The sequence below is a fragment of the Coturnix japonica genome, chromosome 4 (genome assembly GCF_054131305.1).
Source record: "Coturnix japonica strain WE chromosome 4, WE-NBRP24, whole genome shotgun sequence".
In the NCBI taxonomy this organism is placed as follows: Eukaryota; Metazoa; Chordata; class Aves; order Galliformes; family Phasianidae; genus Coturnix; species Coturnix japonica.
The window spans coordinates 15805359-15828654 of record NC_140666.1 but is presented as its reverse complement, the minus strand read 5'-3'; the positions used below and the strand labels follow the sequence as shown (position 1 = coordinate 15828654).

The 23296-nt window shown below is 34.7% G+C and overlaps 1 long non-coding RNA gene across 4 annotated transcripts in view; it reads right to left on the bottom strand.

The window, feature by feature from the left end:
- Window positions 1-2937: 2937 nt before the first annotated feature.
- The window catches only part of LOC107312659 (uncharacterized), a 247081-nt gene continuing 226722 nt past the window's right edge, over window positions 2938-23296 (bottom strand). For all 4 annotated transcript variants that reach the window (XR_014945156.1, XR_014945154.1, XR_014945155.1 and 1 more), the window contains 3 exons: window positions 10604-10745; window positions 8374-8440; window positions 2938-3786 (listed from right to left, as the gene is read on the bottom strand). This is a non-coding gene — a long non-coding RNA (uncharacterized LOC107312659). The remainder of the gene's footprint in view (window positions 3787-8373; window positions 8441-10603; window positions 10746-23296) is intronic.

Sequence of the window (23296 nt, the reverse complement as noted above, 5' to 3'; positions counted from 1 at the left end):
TACTGGACTCCATTATGTGTCACCACACATTCTTAGCATACAGAATGCTATTAAATTATAATTGCTTCTGGTTTATCCCTTATGGGAAGATAAATAACAATCTATAACAATATACACATTCATACAAGAACACACATAAAATGTTGTCAAATACATCAAGATATTGGATTCAAGTCTTTTATTTCTACTAAATACAATCCCCATTACTGTAACAGAAAGATTTGAGATTGTTACTGTATGCCAAAATAGTGGTTTAAAAAAACAACAATTACGTAACAACAGAAGATGCTCATTTGTTTAATATACACAATTCAACCTAAAACCCAAACAAACAAGAAACAACCAACAAACCAAAACCTAGAGTTCCTCTTATTTATTCTGGGAATAGAAATCACTGTAAAAAGTAAGAAAATATATAGCAACAGTGGTTATCTTATGTGAGATTGCTTCAACATAGAATATTTTAAACTGTATATATCAGAAGTTCCTAAACTGCCAGAATAATACCAAATAAAATTTGTAGATGGAAATGCAGTATTACATTTTTTCCCATCCTCCATTAAGTGAAGTTCTGCTCTGTTTTACTTAAGGATAAATTATATTAAAGCCATGATCCAGAGTTGATTCTGAAAGAAGAATCTCATATTAAATAAGTGAAGTGGAAATTGAAGATTTATGAGAAAATAATTCATCTATTAGAAGAACTTCATAGGTAAATACATAGAACTGATACCACTATGGAGAGTTCCCACTGAATTAGCACTTTGGTAGCAGCTAAGTGAAATGTGGAAGTTAACCAATTAGGAGAAAACTCCAACACGGCATGTCTCATATTTTTCATTTTCATATTTAGGGGGGTAGCACCATTTCTGCTGCAGAAGCTGAAGAAGAGACCAGGTGAGTTCACAGCACAATTCTCCCACTGTGGGCAATGCAGAGCATAGTAAGCATGGTTTCCAGGTGCAAACTGTGTTTATATCATACTCCTCTTTTCCCTTAATGCATCAATTCAGTTTGTTCCCTCTGTGAAGAAGAAGATGTCAAAGATTTATGCTGACTTCTTCCCACCAGGAAATTTCAGTTTGCCATACAAATCCTAAAGTGTTCCTGTATGGTTTCTTTAAGTCATCCTAAAAGTATCCAGCTTAAATGTTTTGTATTTTATTTCCACTTTTCAATGTGCTATAGATTTCTGTATTATCAGTAACAAACTGCATTGTGGAAGTTATTGAGAGAACAGCTGCACAATTTGAATCCTGTGTAGGGATGAATTGGTGCTTCTGGCACAAGGGAAGGAATGAAAAGTGTTTGGGGCCTCTGGGAAGTTTCTGCTGTAAGAACAACACTAAAATCATTTCTGTTGTTACCTTTAGCTTTCAGTCCCCAGCCTTTAGAATAGCAGTTTGCTCCTCTGAAGTAATGTTCCACACTGTCCACAGACTCCAACTGCTCTCACACTGAGGATATATTTGCTCTGTTCTGATTTTTTTCACCCCCCTAAGGACGTGTACTAGATACTGTATAGATACTGGGCTGCGTGGTCCTGGTTATAAAACAGTTCTCCTTAGTAAGAAATGAACAAAACATATGTCAATCATCTTTTTTTTCATTTATTTGTATTATTGTGGAAGGCTTCCATACACTCCAGTCAAGTACAGCACCTTTACACACTGTGGCTCATATGACAAATGCCTCAATATATTTTTAGGGTAAAGAAGCAGTCCGTGAAAAAAAGAAAGACAATAATAATAATAATACTAATAATGGTGAGCAATGTTGGGGCAGCAAATAGAGCAAGTAGCAATATAACATTGTGTAAATATGTATCAAAATTACTGTATTTCATAGAGAGTGGTTATCAACCTTAGTAACTGTGAAGGTTGATTTTATACTTATCAACTTAAATCACAACCAATTCCACTCAAACAAGTAAACAAGTAACATGATAAATATTGAAGAGTCAGTGTGAATGGGATAATGATCACACCTATTCTCTTTGAACAGAAACTTGACTGTATATGCAGATGTATACCATCATAATTTTACTTCTACTGCAAATTGAAAAATGAAACATGCATCCATAGTTGGAGAACCCAGTGTTTTTGTCCTGTCACCAACAATCAACATATGCAACTGCAGTCAAAATTGTGTCTACAGAATTGTATGTAAGTATGTAAATAGATATAAATATCATGAATAGTAACATTAAGAATCGTTTGAAATCATTTTGAAGATGAAAGACTTTGACAGATATTTCCAAGTGCACTGTTTTTATGATACCTCAGTTTCTCTTTTTGCTCTTAATTATTTATTTTCAATAAGAAAATAGCCAGAAAGGACCAGAGATTTCTCATATTTTTATCAGGTTATTCTCTGCATACAGTAGAAACAGTCATGATGTGTTTCTCCAAAGGTGTAAGTGACTTTGAACAACTGATTGTACAGGAGGTGGCTAAACTGGTGTTGTGCTTCTAATTGGTGACATGCACTCTTTTGTAAAGCTCAGTACCAAAGAGGGGGAAGAAGATCCAAGCATCATTTTGAACACTTTAATATCAGATTTCAGACATTCTAAAGAATGCTTCTAATTTCTCCCTTGGAAAGGGACTTAATCAGTGACTCACTTGGAACTGAGCCACCATCATAATTACAAGACAAAAGATCTCAAGACAATCGGCATTTCAGTGTAGCAAAATCCCAGTTCTACCATTCTGTAATGTTTCCACAGAAATTGAATAGAATACTCCTGAGATCTGTTTATTAGATTTGTCCCACAGACTTTGACCTTTCAAAACACACAAAAGATCATGGGGCAAACCACTCACAGGAGTAATTTTTATTTTGTTTCTGACCTCTCCCTTTGACCTTGGGAGAAATGCTTTATGTATATGTAGCAGAGCAACTACTTTTATTATTTGAAACAGCAGAAACAACCACTTTTGAATATTCTTTTCATTCTCCTTAAATATACATGCAGAACAGACTATTCCATATGACTTCTATAATTCTTGATCATTTAAAATATAGGTCAGTAGAAAGAATCCATAATTTATGTCCAATTTCCAACCTTGCAAGCCCAGATAATGCAACTTATGGTACTGAATTGTAGTTAAAAAAATAGGTAGAATATGAGATGCCATTGTTCACTTGTAGTGCAGCAATTATGTATGGAAATATTTCACTGGATTCTTTGCTTATAACTTCTGCTTTCCTTCACCTTAAATGTACTGATTTTACTAAGTATTACAAATGGAGCTGACAGACCTCTATGATTAGGGCTATCTATTTACTATCCCTTATAATGGCTATATTTTAATTACTGGAATTAGAATTATCTGACCCCTCCCATGCTTTGGAATGTCTGGATTGACCTGTTTCCAGCAGTGAGGACAGGAACTAGCACTGACCTGATAATATTACTCCTCTCAGTGCACATGCAAGGTTCTTACTTGGCCCTGTTTTGAAACAGAACTGGAAACTTGACAGGACTAACTGTAAAGCAATGAAAGACATTGCTGGGTTTGTCTTCATGAGAAAACACTTCAATTACGTGTTACAAACCTCTGAAAATCACCATCTGTAGACAATGGCTAATCCTTCATTCGGAATTTCTTGATAACATTTCAAGTGCTCTATTCACACTCTAGGCAGATTCTGTAATATGCAAGGCAGAAGATAAACAAGTACACATACACCACAGTAAGGATATATAAATCTTGAGGTTTCTGACAAAGATTTAGAAGTCCAAGTGTATTAATGAATTATTTCAACATCAAATAATAAGGCCTAGGAAAATAAACAAAGCATACACATTATTTTCTTGTAAAAAATACAAAGAACTTGTAAAATCAAAAAATGGAGTAAAAAAAAAACAACAAAATTTATTTCAGATATCAGAAGCTGCAGGCAAACAAAATTTTACAGCACTAGTCAAATCTAAGTTGCTGCCAATTTATTTGGAAAGCACTGGCAGTAATAAAGACTGAGCTATGTGCCGTCTGGATTTTAGAGACTGGAGCTCCATCATTTCAGAGGCAACAGTCTGGCTTAGGCTTTAACTAGGTAATGCAAATTAGACCTCATCTTCTTTTAGTATAGATGGCTCCTTGACAATGAAAATCATTTGTAGAGAAGAGATGAAGGCACTGCAGAGGTTAAGTGTGCCCTGATTAAAGCAGTGAGTGGGATCTCCATACCACAGTTAAGATGCTCAGATTCTCTAGGCTTTTGGGCTCCAGTCAATGTACTGGACCCTGAAGAAGCTTTGATTTCTATAGTCCCTAATCCAAGCTTTGAACTTTCATCTTCCTTCAAACCTCAAGCCCATTCTACCTTTTAGATGCTAATTTGCTATTTTTTCAAAGTACAAGGGTCACTCATGAATTTGGATAAAACAGTTTTGCAGTCTTAGATTTTCAAGAATACAAAGATGAACAAGAAATAAATATCATTTAAATAGCTGAAAATTCTATATTTTTAACAATTCCCGGCCTAGTAAAGTACAGATAGTGAACAACATTTTTGTATTACTCATTACTCTGAGGCACAAAATTACATCAGATACTGATCTAGGAATTTAAGAGCAGCTTGAAGGTAATTCTTTTGGTAGAATGGTAATATAGAAAAAAAAGAGAGAGACAGAAAAAAGGACACTCAGTTCCTAATCTACCTTGTGTCTCATGATACCTGTATTCACTGTTACACAGTTTAAAGAGCAAATCTTGTTTTTAGTTCTGGATATGGAATAGACTTATTTTTTAATAGTTAAATGCAAACTGGACACTTAACTGCGCTTCCCTTCTTTGCAGACTTTCAAGTTTGGGTGTAACACAGGTTCTCTCTGATTTTCACTGACTGCTACATGCATGCATGCATTTTGTTCTGCAGTTTTAAAGTGTTAATAGTGAAGTACTAGGAAAACAAAAATTAATTGGAGCAATATTACAGACATTTTAATGTGAGAAACATTTTATGAAGATGTGAAGAATAGTGAAAAAGGTGAAGATTAGTAAAATTCAACTATATTTCTTGTGTCTTCTGCTTTTCAGACAACTAGAATTTATGGAGGACTTTGATTTACACCATCCATCATAGACAAATGCTGAACAAGAAGATGGAACTGTACTGTTCTAGAAAAGCAAACATTCAAGAGCTCTTTTTTGTGCACAGACAGTTTTGCTTTGCCTTACTTCATCAGTATGATGAAAATCTGCAGCTCTCTATTCCTATGTCCTAAAGGTCTGGTTTTTAGTCTTCTTAATGTAGCGCTCTTACAAAAATACATGCAGACTCATTATTTCTTTATTGCACATAACCCTGATCCAGTCAAAAGACTAATTAAATGTACATGAATACTCTTATCCATACCAGTGTGTTTTCATATACCTATGCATACAGCTATGCCTTTAGACCTTGCCTTGTCATCAATGACCAGACCAGATACAGCAGTTTCACAAGGGCAAGACTGTTTTTCCTAAAAAATACATCATACTGGTAATCACACAGACTGCAGGCAGCACCAAGAACATACAGCTGATTACTGAATTGTTCTTGATAAGGAATTATAGTCATTTGTTTAATGGATAAATCCAAGCATACTGGAAAAATGCACAATGAGAGCATGTTTCATCTGACTGTTTCCATGAGACTCACCGTCTTTTAGTTATAGGATGTCTAAACAGACAAAGCAAGGTTTGTGGAAGCTTATATAAAGCACAAGGTTTCTTAATAGGAACCTCTCCATCAACTAATACTAGCAAAAAGCAATTTTGAAATGTCCAAGCATACTTCTGCCTCTATAAACAACTTGTTACAGGATGGGAGCTAGAACTGCCACGCTCAGCATCTGAAGGAAAGGAGAACTGCAGTGATATCTCCTGGACATGGAGGGTAAAACAGGTCCTCTTAGACTTCCCATTCACAGATTGCTTACGTGACCAGTGAAGAAGAGACAAGCAGTTATGTGGTATATCCATTTTGATCAACAAACATGAAAAACTACTCAAAGGAAAAAAAAAAAAAAAAAAAAAAAAGGGCTCTATTCTGATACTGCTAGCACATATTGCTAATGAGTAGCTCTGCTTTCCACGACTGGACTTCAAAATGTCACAAAGTAGGCACCATTTACTATGCTATTAGACTTTTAATCAAAATTGACAGCACTGTTTTTCTAAAAGAGTGTATGCTGCTACTTGTACTTCTTAAATCTAATAGTCTTGGTGATTATTTATATTGAAACAGATAAATTGCCAGCTTGGATACTATTTATGAACAAAGTACAGACATGACAAGAAAAACAGTATGCAGGATGTATATATACATGACTCATATTGCTCTCTTTTTCCTGTTCCTCAGTAATTTCCCTTTAACAGGAATTATTTATTTATTTGCTTATTGGATGGATGGATGGGAGAGGGAACACTAAGAAAAAAACGTTTTATTAGGACTGTTTTTCTACTAATTTCTTGCTCTTTCTGTAGTGTTCTTCATGGATCTGCCCTTACCATGAGGCAAGCAAAGGCCAACCAACCCCATGAATATGCCCACGAACAGATTAGTGCTGCAAACTTGTGTTTTGTTGATCATAAATTGCCTTATCAGGGGAATATAAACAACCTTGGACTATGAGCACTACACTGCAAATATTCTTTAAATCAGGATATCTTGTCAAATTATGTACACTTTTTAAAAACTACTCTGTAGGCTGTTAGATTAGCACTTCACTTTCGATTATTACTTCTTTTATTAAAGAAACTTAAATCCTGTTCAGAAGAGCTTATTTAGGTTGAGCTGTCACCTTTAGCTTCAGAACATTAAGTCTTGACAAATGCTTCTTTTGAAGTCTGACACCTGTTTCTTTGGCATTTCCCACTTTCAGGAACTCACTAGACTATAATAATACTCAGCACAGCAGAAGTAAAGAGAATGAATTAAAGCAGAAATGCTTTTAGACGTGAAAGAGCAGTACAAAAGAGCATCCCCTCACTCAAGTTTCCTCAGTAGTTTAGATAGGAGCTCAGGAGAGCTCATCTCAAAGTTGTATTTTTTTCTTTAATAGGAATCTAATGCCCATGAAAGGCGGCAGATTAGCAGCCCTAGAGACCAGACAATTCTATCTTAAAACAGATACAGATCAGCAGGAGAAGCCAGCTTTCTTTACAGCTGCTTTCAGAAATATAGGGAAACATCCTTATTATTAAGACCTTCTCATAGGCCAAATATTAGGTATTTGCTCTTTCTGTAACTGAAATGCTTGAGGGAAATGTTTCTCATAGACTTTGAAACATGACTTTGTTGGATTTTTGATTACACATGTCTTCATGAAGATTTTAATAGTAAATTTTTTCAAATATTTATTTATTGGCTTGCAGATGGTAGAGGTCTACATCAATGAAACCACTTAAATCAGTGAAAATAACACTCACTGACTCTCTCCTGTCTACAGGGCTAGATCAACTTTGTTTACCTCCGCTACATATTTACTATTTACCCACCGTATTTTTTTTTATTTTTTTTTTTCCTCATTCAAAATCTGTTTTTAGTCTTTCAAAACCAATCTTATCCAGAGAATATCTTTTGGCCTGTTTTTTTATTTTTTTGTTTTTTTGTTGTTTTTTTGGGTTTTTTTTTGGGAAAGATTCATCATGATATAATACACATTCAGTCTTATCCTGAAAACTGCAAGACTTTGTAACAAAACTTGTTAGATTTATTCTACTGAAGAAAGATTTCAAAATAGAGTCAGTATTGCAATGCAACTTGAATTCTATATCAGAAATGTTCAAAAATGTAAAAACAACCTTTTAGAGTCCTTTCATACAGCAATAATCTTCCTAATCAAACTGACCATCTTTCAGGACTACCATCTTTTACAGCATGCTTAAGCAGGGCTTATACCTACTAGGGATATAATAAAGAGGGGAGTCACAGGGACACGGCTCCCCAGAAGCAGCCTGCAAAGTGGTAAGAGCAATGATCACACACAGGATCTCAAACAAACCTCTGAGCCTGATTCTGGCAGACTCCTATTTGAAGACTCCCACACTAAAACCTTTGAATTTTTTCAGACCTAAGTTATTGTGTATATATGTTTAAATACATGGAGAGGTTGCTGTTCTTATTTATGTGAGTAGATGTGAGGTGTACATTTTCACAGTTGGTAGATGCATTCATTATAAAAACTGAGCTCATTAAAATAAATCAAGAATCAGAAAATTATACAAATGTGTGCATAGACAACATGCATACAAAATACATTATTATGATATCTGAAAACTTCATGTAAACATGAGATATTATTAACTACATGCAAATGCAGGATTTACTGAGAAAACATATAATTATGTTATAAACTAATGTCAACTGTTTTCTTACCTTACTGGACATAAAAGAAAGTGAACCCCTTCTTAATTAGGTGAATGATCTGCAATATATTTCCCATCTGAAAAAATAAAATTGAAACAATTGAAATTACGTTAGCCATACAGAAAATGATAAAACTACTAGCAAAGCTTTTGGTAAGTACTGGTCACTTTTCTAGTCTGAAAGAAAAGAGAAAAAATCAATGCTGTAAAGCACTAACACCAGTGCTGGAGTATTTACAGTCCAAATCACTATTCTACTTCAAGCTATGTAGTTTAATTTGCAAGAACTGCTTCAAACTATAAATGAAGCAACTAAGACATTTGTCATACTCCAGAAGACTTACTGTTTTCTACAGAAAAGAAAAAAGAAAAAAAAAAAGAACATAAAATCTCTAAGGAAGTAAACAGGTTGATCTCAAGCTTATGTTATCCTACGAAGGACAGTATAATGTAAAGAGCATGGAAGAACTTCTAGCTCTGCCAGTCAGGGAATGTAAATGTCCTTTTGCTACCAGCTTTTCATACCAACATACTTCTTTCTTTTGATATCCTTAAGGGTGTACATAAACAATAAACATATAGCATTCATTAATTCAGTTTCATATGACTAGAGAGCATGACTGCATTTAGAAGTAAAAACAGATCCAATAAGGTTTGGAAATTATTAGCATGGAAAAATCACAACTGTAAAATGATTGAAGTGAAGGGGGAAAAACAGTGGGCATAGATCGGACCAGTGTGGGAGCAAGAAGGTCTTGACACTACCTGCGCATTGCTACCTGTACATCTTGCCATAATGAGGTAAGAGCTTAAGATTAATGTCTGAAGGCAACGGGCTACCCATCACATAGATCAGTGGGATTTGTTTTGGCATTCCCAGTGGTGCAGCAGCAGCAGAGCTGCTGCACTGTGGTAAGCGGCTGATTAGCTGCGTCTCACTTTTGTGTCAGGCAGTAGTTTCCACTGAATTCCTATGGGGTGTTCAGAATACAGTCAATTGCTTAATGATTTGGAAGTGACTTGAAACTGCTTCATATGAAAGGGAAGAGGCATGGTATATTGCAATGCACTGCCTCCCTTGGTGCTTAAGAAGCATGGAGGCAGGGAGAGGGTAGTCAGGGACACTCCAGCTGGAGCTGGACTTGAAGATGGGCTCAGGGCACTGAATCATATGAGGCAGAAGGCAGATTTGGAGAGAACTTTTCTTGGTGATAAGGACCGTGACCAGACATTTAGGCATATTAACATTGGTTGAGAGTGCCAATGGAGAAGGCAGAAAGGAAGCTTGGGTACCAATACTTATACCTACAAAAAGTTAATCCAAAGACTATTTTTAAATAAATATGTGTCAGTTCTGATTTTTCTTCATCAACTGAAAGGCTATTTAAAATACAAATAGCAGCAGCAACAAATTCACTTTGTACTATAAGATGTTTAAAATACCACACTATCAATACCAAACTTTCTGTATTAGTAAATGTGGATTATTACAATGTATTCAGGGAAACAGAAAACTGCAAAGAATTGTGTGAAGCTATGAAATTTATATGCATCACATATAAGAAAGCACAGAAGTTCAAATAAATCAACAAAAGAAGTTGAAAATCACTGTCAACTTCCACCTATCATTATCATTCTGCAGTATTCTTCATTCTGTAACAGTATTTGGATGACACATAACTACAGCTGAATACTTTTTAATGAATAATTTATTTTACCAATTTTCTGTCTTTTTTTTTTTTTTTCTGTGACATATCCATGAATAAACAGATCACACTTCTCTTTATTCATAATTTAAAATTCTCTGACAGTCCCTCCTCAACCTGCTTCCCCTTCACAGTATCTATAGTGCTTATGTTGCCTATATGGATATTCTAGATTTTGAAGTTGGGAAGGATTGGAATCTGAGCTATGCAGTTCAGTCATGTGTGGTCATACACCATTGTTTCTACCTCCCAGTTGGACTCTTCTGAAGTAATTGGGTGTGAATGCTCATGGAGAATAAATTAAACTTTGCTTTTTGTGATCTTGTATGTAAAAACAACTCTCTCTGTGCATTGGCACCAATAAAACAGAAAATAAAACTCCACAGAAAAGTAACACACAAAAGGCATGAGCACAGCTGAAAGGAATCCATTTAAATATTCATATGAATATTCATGGGAATATTTTGCAGTATGTTTTCAAATTAACCATTGTGAAAACAACCTCTTCCTTACTAGCTTCAACTTTTAGCTCACCTGTTTTTGATGAGACCAGAGGGAACACTGCAGTGGTTGAAAAGAAGGACAGGCTTGGGGCTACTGTTGGCTTGGACTCCAGTCAGTCTTTCTTGGACCCAGGCCTAAAGGCATCTCTTTTCTACATCATGGTCGGTCTCTTCTGCAAAGGAAAGCAGTGAGAATTTTGGAATGCTCAATGTGAAAGCTACAGCAGGGCTGTTTCCTGGATAGGATGATGGAGAGGAGGGGAACACCCTGCGAGCGAGCACTACAGCAAAACTTCACTGCTGCAGAATAATCAGGCACTTAATATACTTATGGTGGTTTTGTATTATGTGTGGAGCACAGATTTCTAAACCCCAGATCAGATGTCAGCACAGAAATACATCATTCACATTAGCCAACTGGAGGCACTATGCAGTCCCCATAGCACCTGGCTATCTCTACTCAGTAGGTGCCAAAGGGGAGAGATGCAGTCCTAGACTTCTATTAACAGTTATCACACTTCAGATGGATTTCTAAGGGATTATGAGCTTATAAAAGCTAAAATCCATTCCAAGAGAGGTCTACAGTACTAGATATAATGCACTCTTAGCAAAAAGTAAGTTTAAAGATAGACAAAATAAAACATCTGTGGTAAAAATTTAAGTCAGAAAGTATGTTCCATGAGCAGAAGTAATGCTTAAGGCTGTTTTGAATTATTATATTTGAAGCACATTGCTTCCTAATCTACTTCGAAGAAATGTTTAGGGATTTTATTAACATAAAACAAGATAGTGAGAGCAAATTTGATATCAATTAACATACTAATTAAATGTCACTTAGTAGTTTTAGCAATTACTTGATATTTAATTAACCACTTGAATACCTTGGGAGATCCAGATTATTGTACATGTAATCAAAGGGCAATTTTTCTGAACCTGTGGGTATATGCTGCATGTCAAGACAATCTGTAGATAGCAACAAAAGTAACTTTATGCACTGTGACCTAAGGTACACTGAGTTGCTCTGTACCCGAGAGATTAATTTACTGATTTGAATGCACTACGTATCAGTTAAAAGCTTAGACATACCTCAAGTGATTAGGGGTCTACATAAACATGAACAGCCTACAAACTATCAATGATTTTAATTCAAGCCACATTTTTAATTTGTACTGCAAAGCTGTAATTACATTTATGAAACTTGTATTCACCGTCAGGTCCTTTTATTTTTAGCAAACAGCTACAAGAATTGGAGAGTACGAAAGCAACTATTTTTTAGGAAAAAAGTAATTAAGGAGTGCAAGTATGTAAACAAACTCTTCTGGACTGTGTTCACAGAGGCACCGTGTTCTGCATGAGGGAGAATTCCCAACTGAACATTTCTGTAGTGTTTTAGGAAGAGAAATGTTTAATCACTGAGCAAACAAGCACAGTTTCTGCCTATTGAATTACCATCTCCTGAAGAAAACTCTCCTTCTTTCCACACCTTCTGGAGCAATGTCTGTGTCATTCAGCTCCTCTTGTCATCTTGAACTCTGCTGTCGGTGACTTCCCACAGCTACTTTTGTAGTCTCATCACTACTGAAGATACATTACTGCGGTTTCATTCTTTTTAGTTTCTGCCACTTTTCTAAACAGATATTAACAACTCCCCCTTTTAATCCCATGCTTGTAAACCCATTAACCTTCCCACAGTTTCTGACTGTTTTCTCAATTGTTTCTTTATTTCTGCTTCAGTTTCTTCCTGTATAATGTCAATATGGAAAACAGTGCAAAGTAACCTCTCTTTAAATCTTTACGTTCTTGTAGCTCTTTCACATTTGCTCCACAGGAAAAATGAAGTTTACTCATCTTAAAAAAAAAAAAAAAACAAAACCAAAAAACAAACACACACTTTGCTATATTCATGTTTTCAGTTATTTTTTTTTTCAATTCTTATCTATCTCATTTCTGTTCTTGTTGAAGCTTTTTATTTACAATGTGCCTTCTGATCTCTCTTTCAGTTCAGATACCCATCCTTTTCACTCCAGTGAAACCAATCAAAATTTCTAATGGTCTCTTTGAAGTAGGTGTGGATAATAAATTCTTTATCTGCTCCCTGTCCACCTTGCAGCCCTACTAAAAAGCAACTTGTCTACCATTTACTTAAAATCTTCTTTCTTTTGATATTTTGTCTATTGCCTTGCTTCTCCTGAAACTCCAAATTTATCCTTCATAGGACACATATTAGTGTTCATTCATACAGGGGTAGGGACTCCGCATGGATTTCTCTCAAATTATTCCTTTCACAGGAAAATCACAAATTTAGCCATCATATCTAAGCTGAACAGTCCTATTTTTACATTCTTCTTGGTATCCGTCTTCATATGTTCAAACTGAAGTTTGAGTGCTTCTCTATGACATTTCAAAGTACTGTTCCCTCTGGTTTTAGCAAATATATCTGTGTCCTACGCAAACTGGCTTCTGCAAAACCCTTTTCTTTTTCAAGACTGTCACACCAAATGCGACCTTTCCCTTGCATGCTGATTTCAGTTCTCGCCATATAAAATATAAGCTCTTTGTTTTCACTGTGAGGCTGTATTTAGCTTCCTCGTGAATCAGAAAAAATTACACCTTTAACATACAAAGGTAACCCTTCTGCAGCATAAAGCACTTATTATCATTACATTACAAACTACTGAACCAACAAGATCTCTGTGACACTTCACAGTTTTCTTGCATGATCCTAACAGCACATACACAGATACTGTGAGCATATCCAGTCTTTTGCAATTCTCCTCTAAGATGCAAAGGTACAGCAAATGTCTCTGCCCACATTTGCCAGGAATTTCCTGGCACTCATATATTATCCCAAGTTTGATGTATACATATCATGTAGTTAAAACCATAACTCCCTCCTTATACCACAACTGTTTTCACATATTTTAAACGAATTTATTATAACAAATTTTATATAATATATATATATTATATATAATATATAAATATATTTATATAATATATATATAATATAACAAATATTTACCTTGTAAGTTGAATAAAGAAAGCTTGCATGCTATTTTAATTATTATTTATCTGGGTATTTCTCTGCATTATTGAAAACATTTCTTACCAATTTGTTTTAATAATGTTTTTGGGGAAAAAAAGAAGCTAGCATTAATATTGCCAATAGGGTTGAGAATTTGCATGGAAGAAAGCCGAAATAACCTTTAATCTAAAGACACACAGTTACAAAAGGCTTAATTTTGGATCAGCACATATCACAATTTAGATGTTTTTTCTGTCCCAGCTGAGAGGAGTAATTGGAAAATCATGGTTTACACAAAAAAATCATTATTTTCTTGTGATCTGCCTTCCTTTCATGAAGCCTTGCATCTTCATCACTCAATTAGAATCTGAGAGATTAGGGGACTCAATATAAACTAGATTAAAGGTCACCTATTATTACAGACAAGATTTAATTGCAATATTTACATAAATCCCTTACTAACCGTAGGGTTTCAGCTGCTTCTACTCATTCAGCATACTAGAAAAAGGATAGGATATTAATTACGATTCACTACAGGAAAAAGTATAGAGTAACCTAAAAACAGAGCAAAACTTTGTTTTTCAGATTTTTTTGAAGAAGAAAAAATAAGGAAATGGTGGTTGCTGAAAAACTGTAGATTAAATCTTACTCCATTACAGAGAGTAAAAGTTAGCTTGATTGCACTGCTGTAAGAACTTCCTAGGGGAAATTAAACTTGATAATCTCAAGGTGTTTCCCAGAAGATGCCATGCATTCGGTAATGTTCATTATAGTTTGCAGAATACCAAATAGAATTTAAAGTGAAGACTCCTACGGTTTAATCAATATAGACATTCTAAATTGTTCACAGTATAAAGACCTGATTATGAAATAAAGATGTGGTTAAAAGGGAAGCCACAGTACTTCAGAGGAGGCTTTTTGTTGTTGCTTTTTCCTCTGTATAAACTGGTTTGTTCATAGCTACAGTGAATATTGACTGCCAAATCTCCCAAATAATTTCTGTAGAATCATCTGAGAGTGCTTCCTGACTGTTGTCACTGAATGATTCTTATAGCCAGGTTAACAAATATGTTGGAGATTACTTTAGAACCTGTACAACAAGTAGCATAAATCATTAAGATGCTACAAACTATTACAAAACTGAATTGAAATATATCTTTGCAAGATCATGAAGAACATGAAGATTTCAATTACCAAAAAAAAAAAAACAAAAACCACACAAAAAACATATTAGCTGTCTGGTACCCATCCAAATTTTAAAGCAGAAACTATAAGAATATACAGTGTAAACTGAAATTGGTAAATGTTTGTTATCATCTGGTGTTATACTCACAGGACAAGCAGTAAAAGACTGAGATGACACATCAGTGGTTCAAAGCACAAAGAAAATGAATCTTCAATTTTGATTAAATGAGTCTGCAGCATCTGTGGCATCTTTAGATAAAAGAAGTTGCCAAATTGCTAATTGCAAAAATAATCCAGAGTAGCAGGTTTCAGTGCTGGTTAGGAAAAGCTGCCTAAACAAATGATTTCAGCTGCAGCCAAAGAGGACACTGACCCTCTCATACGTTCTGTTGCTTGGACAAAGATCAAGGGAGTAGGACTAAGAGAAGGACCTGGAATTTCAAACAAAATGTGACTGGAGACATTTTTTTTTGAGTGAGCCAAGAATGGATTTATGGTTTTTTTCCATCTGGTGCTGCCTAGATGACATTTATTCAGCACAAAAGAGAGATGATGCCCCCTAATTTTATATGGGTACATATGTTTTCCCATTCCTTTGATATACACAGGCTATTCAAGCTTGAAGATTCAAACCACTTAATCAGCCAAGGGCCTATGAGATGGATATAAATGAAAGAAAAATTTTGGAGAGCACTTTGGAAAAGAAATTATGTTTCTGAGCCATTAGTTCTTTGAGGTTACCGGGCTCTGGTGGGGGCTGAGCTGTGCAGTTGACCCTATTTCAAAAATAATATTGCTTTTTCTTTTTTTTTCTATGCAGTTTTCATTTTTCATAGTTTTCATTTGCTCTTCAGACCAGTGCCATTCTGTGTGCTGGAAATAAAAGGGGGCACTCCCTACAACTTCCTTCTTTTCCAGGAGAATTTCTGCTGTAGTAACAAACGGGCTCCTCTAAGCACAGCTTCTGTGACACTGCTAGTCAGCATATGAGAACCTGATATAGACCTGATATAGAGTGAAATGAAGGAAAAAATTGATAGCTGATTGTACTTCTCAAAAGCTTTGAATTTTATTGAAGAAACAACTATCTCAACTCCCATGAATTCATTGCAGAAATATGAGCAGAATCATCTGTTCATTAGGTGGTAAAATAATTTGAAAATAATTATCCCTTTCAAAATAAACAGTATTTATTTGGATGTTTTTCCTTACTAAGGTAAAAAGGTAATCCTATAAATTCATTTTTATTTTCTGCATTATTCATACTTTACATAGTCATTTAAAAAAAAAAAAAAGGACGAGAGAAAATATTCATTAAAGGTTTATCATATTTGAATGAAGTTGATATATTTCTTAATTGTTCTTTTCCTGTGACTCTGGATCAGAAAATTATGACTTTTACAACTAAAAGTTTGAGGCACTTTGGAAAAGGAAACATTAAATATTCTACTGAATTCTTACTAGAAAACATAGTTGAAACTGCAGGTCTTTTTTATTTTTATTTTTATTTTTTTTTCGCAAGAGAAAAAAAAATTCTGCTAAACTCTAGTCTGGATTAAAAAAAAAAAAAAAAAAAAATGAAAACTACTAGTTGAATTTCAAGATCAGGAGGTAATGTTAGTTCTTGAATATTGAAATAAACAGTTTATCCACTAAATGGAGGTCACTTCATTTAGCAGAATTTAGCATGAAGGCAGACCAATACTTTCACTGCCAGTGTATGTAAACAGAGCTGAAATTTACATGATGTTCACACAATTTAATAAGAAAATTTTAAAACTATTAATTAAAAAGAAAAAAACACACACACACAAACCCTTTAAAAATATTATGGTAAAACTCATGAGAGAAAAAAAACACAAGACAATATCAGCCTTTTCCTTAACTCATTTTCCATGCACTGCTTCAGTAGCTCATTTGTAATTGGAACGTGATCTGAAAGCTCTCTAGAATTTATTGTAAAACAGATTAAAATTATGTGTGAGCCTTACTTCTCTACTTCATCACTTTTGTTCTGTTGCTGTTACATTTAGAATGTTATTTCAACATGCTCTCTTAGCAAATTAACTTCTTTCTTAAATACGTGTGAGATTATAAACAGTAATAGATTATTTAAAATCCAAACACAGTGAATTATACAGATACTTTGTCATGATTAGCTCTGACATGGTCTTAGAGACTTTACATAGATTTACTAAGTTAAGCAATCACTCTTTTTAATCACATTTAAATGCTCGCTAACTTAACAAGCAATATAAATGGAAGTTTCTTACTCAACCAGCATCTCAAAGTGGATTCCAAAGCTGCAAAACAATTCCAAGCTCATACATAAGAAACAGTTAAAAATCAGTAACAGAATTAATCTATTCAAAATATTTTTTTTTCCCATTTCCTTTCCAGATAAAGTTGTTGATACAATAAGTGTAAAATAAAGCATACAGTACCAGGATTTAGAAATCACAGGAATCTCAAATCTCTGCAATCTCTACCTTCATGTACTGTAAGAATTAGTTTAAATAATATTTATTTCAAGAGAAATTTCAGAGACTTTTAACCAGTTAGAAGTTCCAAATATATATATATTTGGCCATTTAAAAATGAGATCTCCGGATACACTTTGACAAATTATCACAGTGCATGTTGAATTGTATTCTAATGTTCTGTGGATCTTTTAGAAGAGACTTATCAGGTTTGATAATCTCCTGTTATTGTTACAACAAATGCAGCAATATTTATTTTTAAGTTAAGTCAAAAGAATGTATCTGTAAGTATGTAGCTATATAATTATACATTCACATATACTTAAATATATTTAAATACAATCATATATGCAAGTTATAGTATAATCATCTTGCAAGAGTTTCACTGAAAGAGATAATTTAGCCATCATGTTTTTGACTCTTTCACCATAACACATCTCTACTAAAACTATGATTTGATTCTAAGTACATCTGATTGTTAGGAAGATGAATGTACAAATTATTCTTACTGAGCTTTCCTCTTCTTTATGGATATTGCCTGACCCAGTTGTAACGATGTGCAGGTTCATTACACACTGACCACAAATGCAGGTCAAGTAGCACTGTGTATGAAGAACCTGTACTCTAATGGTCATGAAGTCTCCGAATTATGTTATTTTCACTGAATGAAAACAAATTACTTTCAAATGACCATATTGTTTCTTGTTATAAAAGAAGTCCTTGTGGCTAAATTTTCTTATCTCCTAAGAGAAAAACTGATAAGCCTGTTACTAGTCAAAAGTCAAAAGGTGGGTGCAGAGAAGTTAGAATTTTTTTCTTGGCAGTAAACTTGAGAGTTGAGACTAGAATAAAGACTTGTCATCCACAGCCTTGTAATCGGAGTGCTCTGAAATATACTTACAGAAATTAAAATATGGGTTAAGATTCACTGATCAAGATAAATGTCTAACACTTTAATTGTCCTGGGAAAATGCCATAGCTTTCCACTTGCTTTGTATATTAGCAGTCTACAACTGTTTTCAGCCTCAAACATTAATTAATACAAATGCAAAATCAGATGGGAACCTTTTCTGAGAATAAACAGTACTTAAAGCATATAGAAAATTCAAATCACTGCTGAGAAAATGCACTGAGACTTACACTGTCATCTTGAACTTTGAACTCCTCAGACATGTAGACCTGAAGGTTTAGCAAAACACATCCAATACTAACTTCTAAATAAAATAAATAGCTTGTATAATGTATCTTTCTGCAGCAAAAGGTGAAGGAAATGGGTCAATGACAAGCATACTGCGCACACACATATATCTCATAAAGACAGAAGTATTCCTTGTTAAACTGCAGAGTTAACTGGAAGTGATTTTACAAATAGCACTGGAGCAAGCATCTGGAAAACTGGTAATGCTCATGAAAAATGAAACCTGAAAACATACTGAACATTAACACTATCCTAGCAAAAAAACTGAGCTTCTTATTTCAGTACCTAATCATACAGGATCTATTTTTGACTTGCCCATAGAAGAGCACAGGAAAGTGCTCTTTGACACTGGGAGGCTTTTCCCATTTTCAAGGTGCATGAAAGAAAAAGTGGACAGAAGAGAACAGTCACAAAGCATTGAATTTCATATAAAGATTTAAAAAAAAAAAATCCTTGCCTTGCTGATAGTTATCAGTTCTAAAGTAAATGAACAACAAAAAAAGAAACATTTACACATTCACAGAAATGTTTGGTATATAACAAAACATGTTCCATGTAGGTTGAGTACTGCTCATTCTACCAATTTAACAAAGCCCATAAGTAAAAATAATAGATTCACTTACTATACTGGTAGGGAAGGGGGTGAAGAATTGTCTCAACTACTAGTAAGACACTGTTGCTATTGACATATTCAAATTAGTCTCTCTGCCAGTCCAGAATTTCAGGCACAAAAGGACCATTTTGAACAATTTGCCTGAATTAAAGTCCATAGAGTGCTACACAACTTGGACTAGATTAAAAACAGTACATTACTTTTCACAGGATCAGCACTGAGTGAAACCCAAACAAAAAATCCATATCTCCTGGTAAAAGGACAAGAGAGGGTAAAAGCACAAATGATCAGCTATTACAGGGGTGAGAGATAAGCAGTGGACAGCCCCAGCAGTCTTTGCTAAGATCTGCACTCCTCAACACATTTATAAATGACAGATTAAGGATAGCAGTGAGCCTTTTATTGCTTCTTGCACATAAGCTCTAAAGGCTGAAGTCAGACGCTAAGCTCAATGAAGCAAAAAAGGAGGTTATTCTCTACATAACAGCTGATGGTAAATCTTGACAAAGGATATTGTGCATACAGGAAATTCGCATGAGCTGAAAAGATCAGGAAATTAGTTGTAGAAGACCACCATTATACTGATTTCTTTGGGTGACGTGTCATTTACATTTGTTATGAATATCAGGGTTAGTTACTACTGGAAAGGTGACACTGAGTTAAAATGACCTTTGGTGTAAATAATTACAGCTGCTGTTAGAAATATTAGTAATAAATGGAAAAATAAGAAACCAAGAGATTAGATTTGCCTCATACATTAGTAAACAATAAATAAATAAATAAATAAATAAATAAATAAATAAATAAATAAATAAATCCAGAAATCATTTTTTTGGGCCAACTAATAGCCACAGCTTGTTTCCACTGAGCTAAATTCTATCCCCAAAACAAGGAAGTTCTATCCCAAATGCCTACAGTGCCTGGTTGCTGGTCTATGCTAATCCACAGATTGTGGTCAGGCATTCAGTATATGCTAATTAAGTTGCCATGAGCCAAAAATTGTCCAGTAATTAACGATTTAACAGTGTGAACAAGAGTGCTCACAGGCTGGTACAGATGCAGCCATTCTATCTAACAGTCCATCACTGTCAAAGGCATCTAGATTTAGGCCTTGGACCTTCACAGATTAGAAGAAGGCTGAACATGTAAGGATTAACCTATTAGTTGTCCAAGTTAAAACCTAAGGGGAAAAACAACCCACATCATTATTTTGTAGTGAGTGTAAACTAGGGCTTACAATTTATGATTGGCATACTGGATTTCAAAAACTGTCTTTCTAAATAAAATCAACTTTTTACTATATAAAACCATCAGTAGGACTAACAAATGATTCCAAACTGTAAAAAGCATCATTGCCGATCTAATTATGCCCTGCTTCTTGCAGCTCTGGGAAGTACAGAATAATCAGTGCACAGCAGGGACCAGCCATGAATCCTCCGTTCTTCACAGCCAGCCTCTGACAAGCTCTGGTAGACAGGGAGAGGACACTGACTGCAACGGCACGTCACCAAGTCATCCTTCTCTGAAAGGGGCCATGATTTCAGGTAATTCTTTTTCCTTTATGCCCTTAGAGTAGAATAAGCCAGAAAAGCAGCTACAGGTGCAGCCCAGTAAGATGGCTGAAGGCAGGAAGAAGTCCAGAAGTTGAAATGACACAACAGATCTAAAACAGGAGGGATACAGCTGGATGAGCCAGCTGTGCACTGTGGTAGACATAGAGAATGAAATCAGGACGAGTTATGTAGAAGCTGTAGGAAAGAAGTCAATCAGGACATAAAAAGAAAGAACAGAGCATGAAAAGAAAGAGCAGAAGGGGGTCAGTAAGACAGAGTGCATGTGACAAAGAAATAGAAAGAATTAGATACAGAAGGAAGGGCACACATATCACAAGGAGTGAAGTAAGAGAAATGAGATACTATCTCTGGGGTAGAGGAAAGGAGACTTATATGGTCGAGAGACAATGAAGAAAAGAAAAATGATTGAGCAAAAATGAATTAGTAGAGTAGAAGTTTTACTTCTGCAGAAGAAGAAAGGCAAGAAAAGGCAGAGGGAAAAAAAAGCAGAGCAATTAATAAAAGGAATGAGACAGTAGGGATGAAGGGAAGGACATGAAAGGGAAATAAAATGGCACAGGGCACACACATTGGAGGAAACAAGTGCTCTTTTTTCATACTTCTTTATTTTAGGTTATCTTTCTAGCAATCATCCCACAGCTCCATGGATTTTTGGGGGGTAAAAAGGATGGGCTGGCAGTATAGTATTGCTGGGGGATTCATTAAAGATCTTTCCCTTTCTTGTACTGCTAGACATACACTTATTGAAATTACCTGAGATAGTGACTGGCACCTTTTCAGAAATGAGAATATCTGAGCTGGGAGAGGAAAATTTATTTAAAAAGAAAGAAAAAAAATCATAGAGGGAAACAGATGTAAGGAAGGGACTGGTGTCAGTCTGTCAGAAGTTACTTGCAGCTTTTGAGTATTCAGCTCCTATAGATCACCAAACACTGAAATGACATGCAAAATAAAAAAGGGCTACGATTTGTCTTTCCTATTAACACAAGGTTAACGCAACCTGATTAAATAATTAAAACTATCCACATCCAAATTAAAAAGGCACCAATTTTAAGAATAATCTGTTCTAATTCCATATTGCTTACATATTTTGTTGGAATTTTTAAGGTTTTCAAGAACTAAAAAGAGTAAAATGTCTACTCTTCCTGTTTACTTGGTTCTTTCTTTCACACTGGTCTGCCAAATAAGAGATAATTCTGTGAAAATAAAGGCAGCACATCAGAATGTTCTGTACCTTATTGTTAACCATTAGAATGATAGTTAAAACCACATGGAATATTTTGATAAAAAACATAGTTGAAAACTCTTATTAGCTTGGTCATCCATAACTGCCTACTAGCATTCGTTAACAGTCATTTTTTATTCATTTCTGTGACAGTTTCTACCTGTCCATTTGTACGGTGGTTTTAGACTGCCCAGAACAAGGCCGCCAGATTGCTGTTTCATCCTGTATCACGTCCTGGATTTTTATTGGATTTCTTTTTTCCTTCAGCAAGCATTTGCTCTTGATGCTTAATTCAGAAGCTTCTCGCTTCTGTGCTGGGAATACAAATATGGAATTGGTTCTCCAATTAGCAAACATTTTCAGCTGCAAAACTATCAAATCAATACCGTATCCTCAGCAATAATTTTTGTTATGAAAGTGTGTGGTTTCTTTTTCCAAGAGCAGTCAATGCCCCCTTTTTTTGTTGTTGTTGTTGTTCTTCGTTTTTTGGCTAATTAACTGCCTCTCTGCCTTGTCCAAGATGTAGAGTTTAATTCCAAAATATAAGACTTTTGAAAGACTGTTCTCCAAAATCAAATGACTCATTCAAACAAACAAATCTGTGCTGCCCTTTCATTTTTATAGTTTTCCTATGCAAATAGAAAATCAAAAGAGAAGAAGTCATTACTCTGGTGGAATTACACTCTTCCATATTTTTCCATTTACTTTTACAAACTACCTGTAATGAAAGCAATAGATAATATCAATTATATAGATACACTATTACAGTCGTTATTTATAATTTCATAAAAACTCTATTAAGTCACGTTTGCCTCAGAAAACGTTCCCATGAATTTAATAGAGCTTTAATTTTATTTATATATTTTATTTATTTATTCCTTTAGTTATAGAATATCTTTTTAAATTGAATTTGAAGGTACTCCTTTGATAGTCTTGATGTACCAGCTGGCTGTTATCCTCATTCCAGAAATAGCACAATTTAGTATGAAAAGTAGTTAACCCTTTTGCTGGTGGTTTAATTAATATATATTTATCCCCATATATTTATTATATATTTTAAAGTATTATATAATAATATAAAATAATATATATTGATATATACTTATATCATTTTCTGTTTCCAAATCTGTTTGATTTAAATAAAGGAGCAAAATCTAAATTTTCTTTTTGGCTTTGTACTTGCTCAAGATAGAATACACATATTGATTATGGATTACTAAATGCGTGGCTACACCTAGAAATACAACTAACTCTGGAAAACAGGCTGAAGTCTGGGAAAGTCACAGAGGGAATGGACACAGACAGATTGTTCTCTGTCTGCTGGTACCATACGAAAGAACTGCCCTAAGAGATCACACTGTTGGGTCAGCCAGCGTGCTTTTGGTAGGATGATCTCCTCCACAGTAACAAGCTGTGTTTGGAAA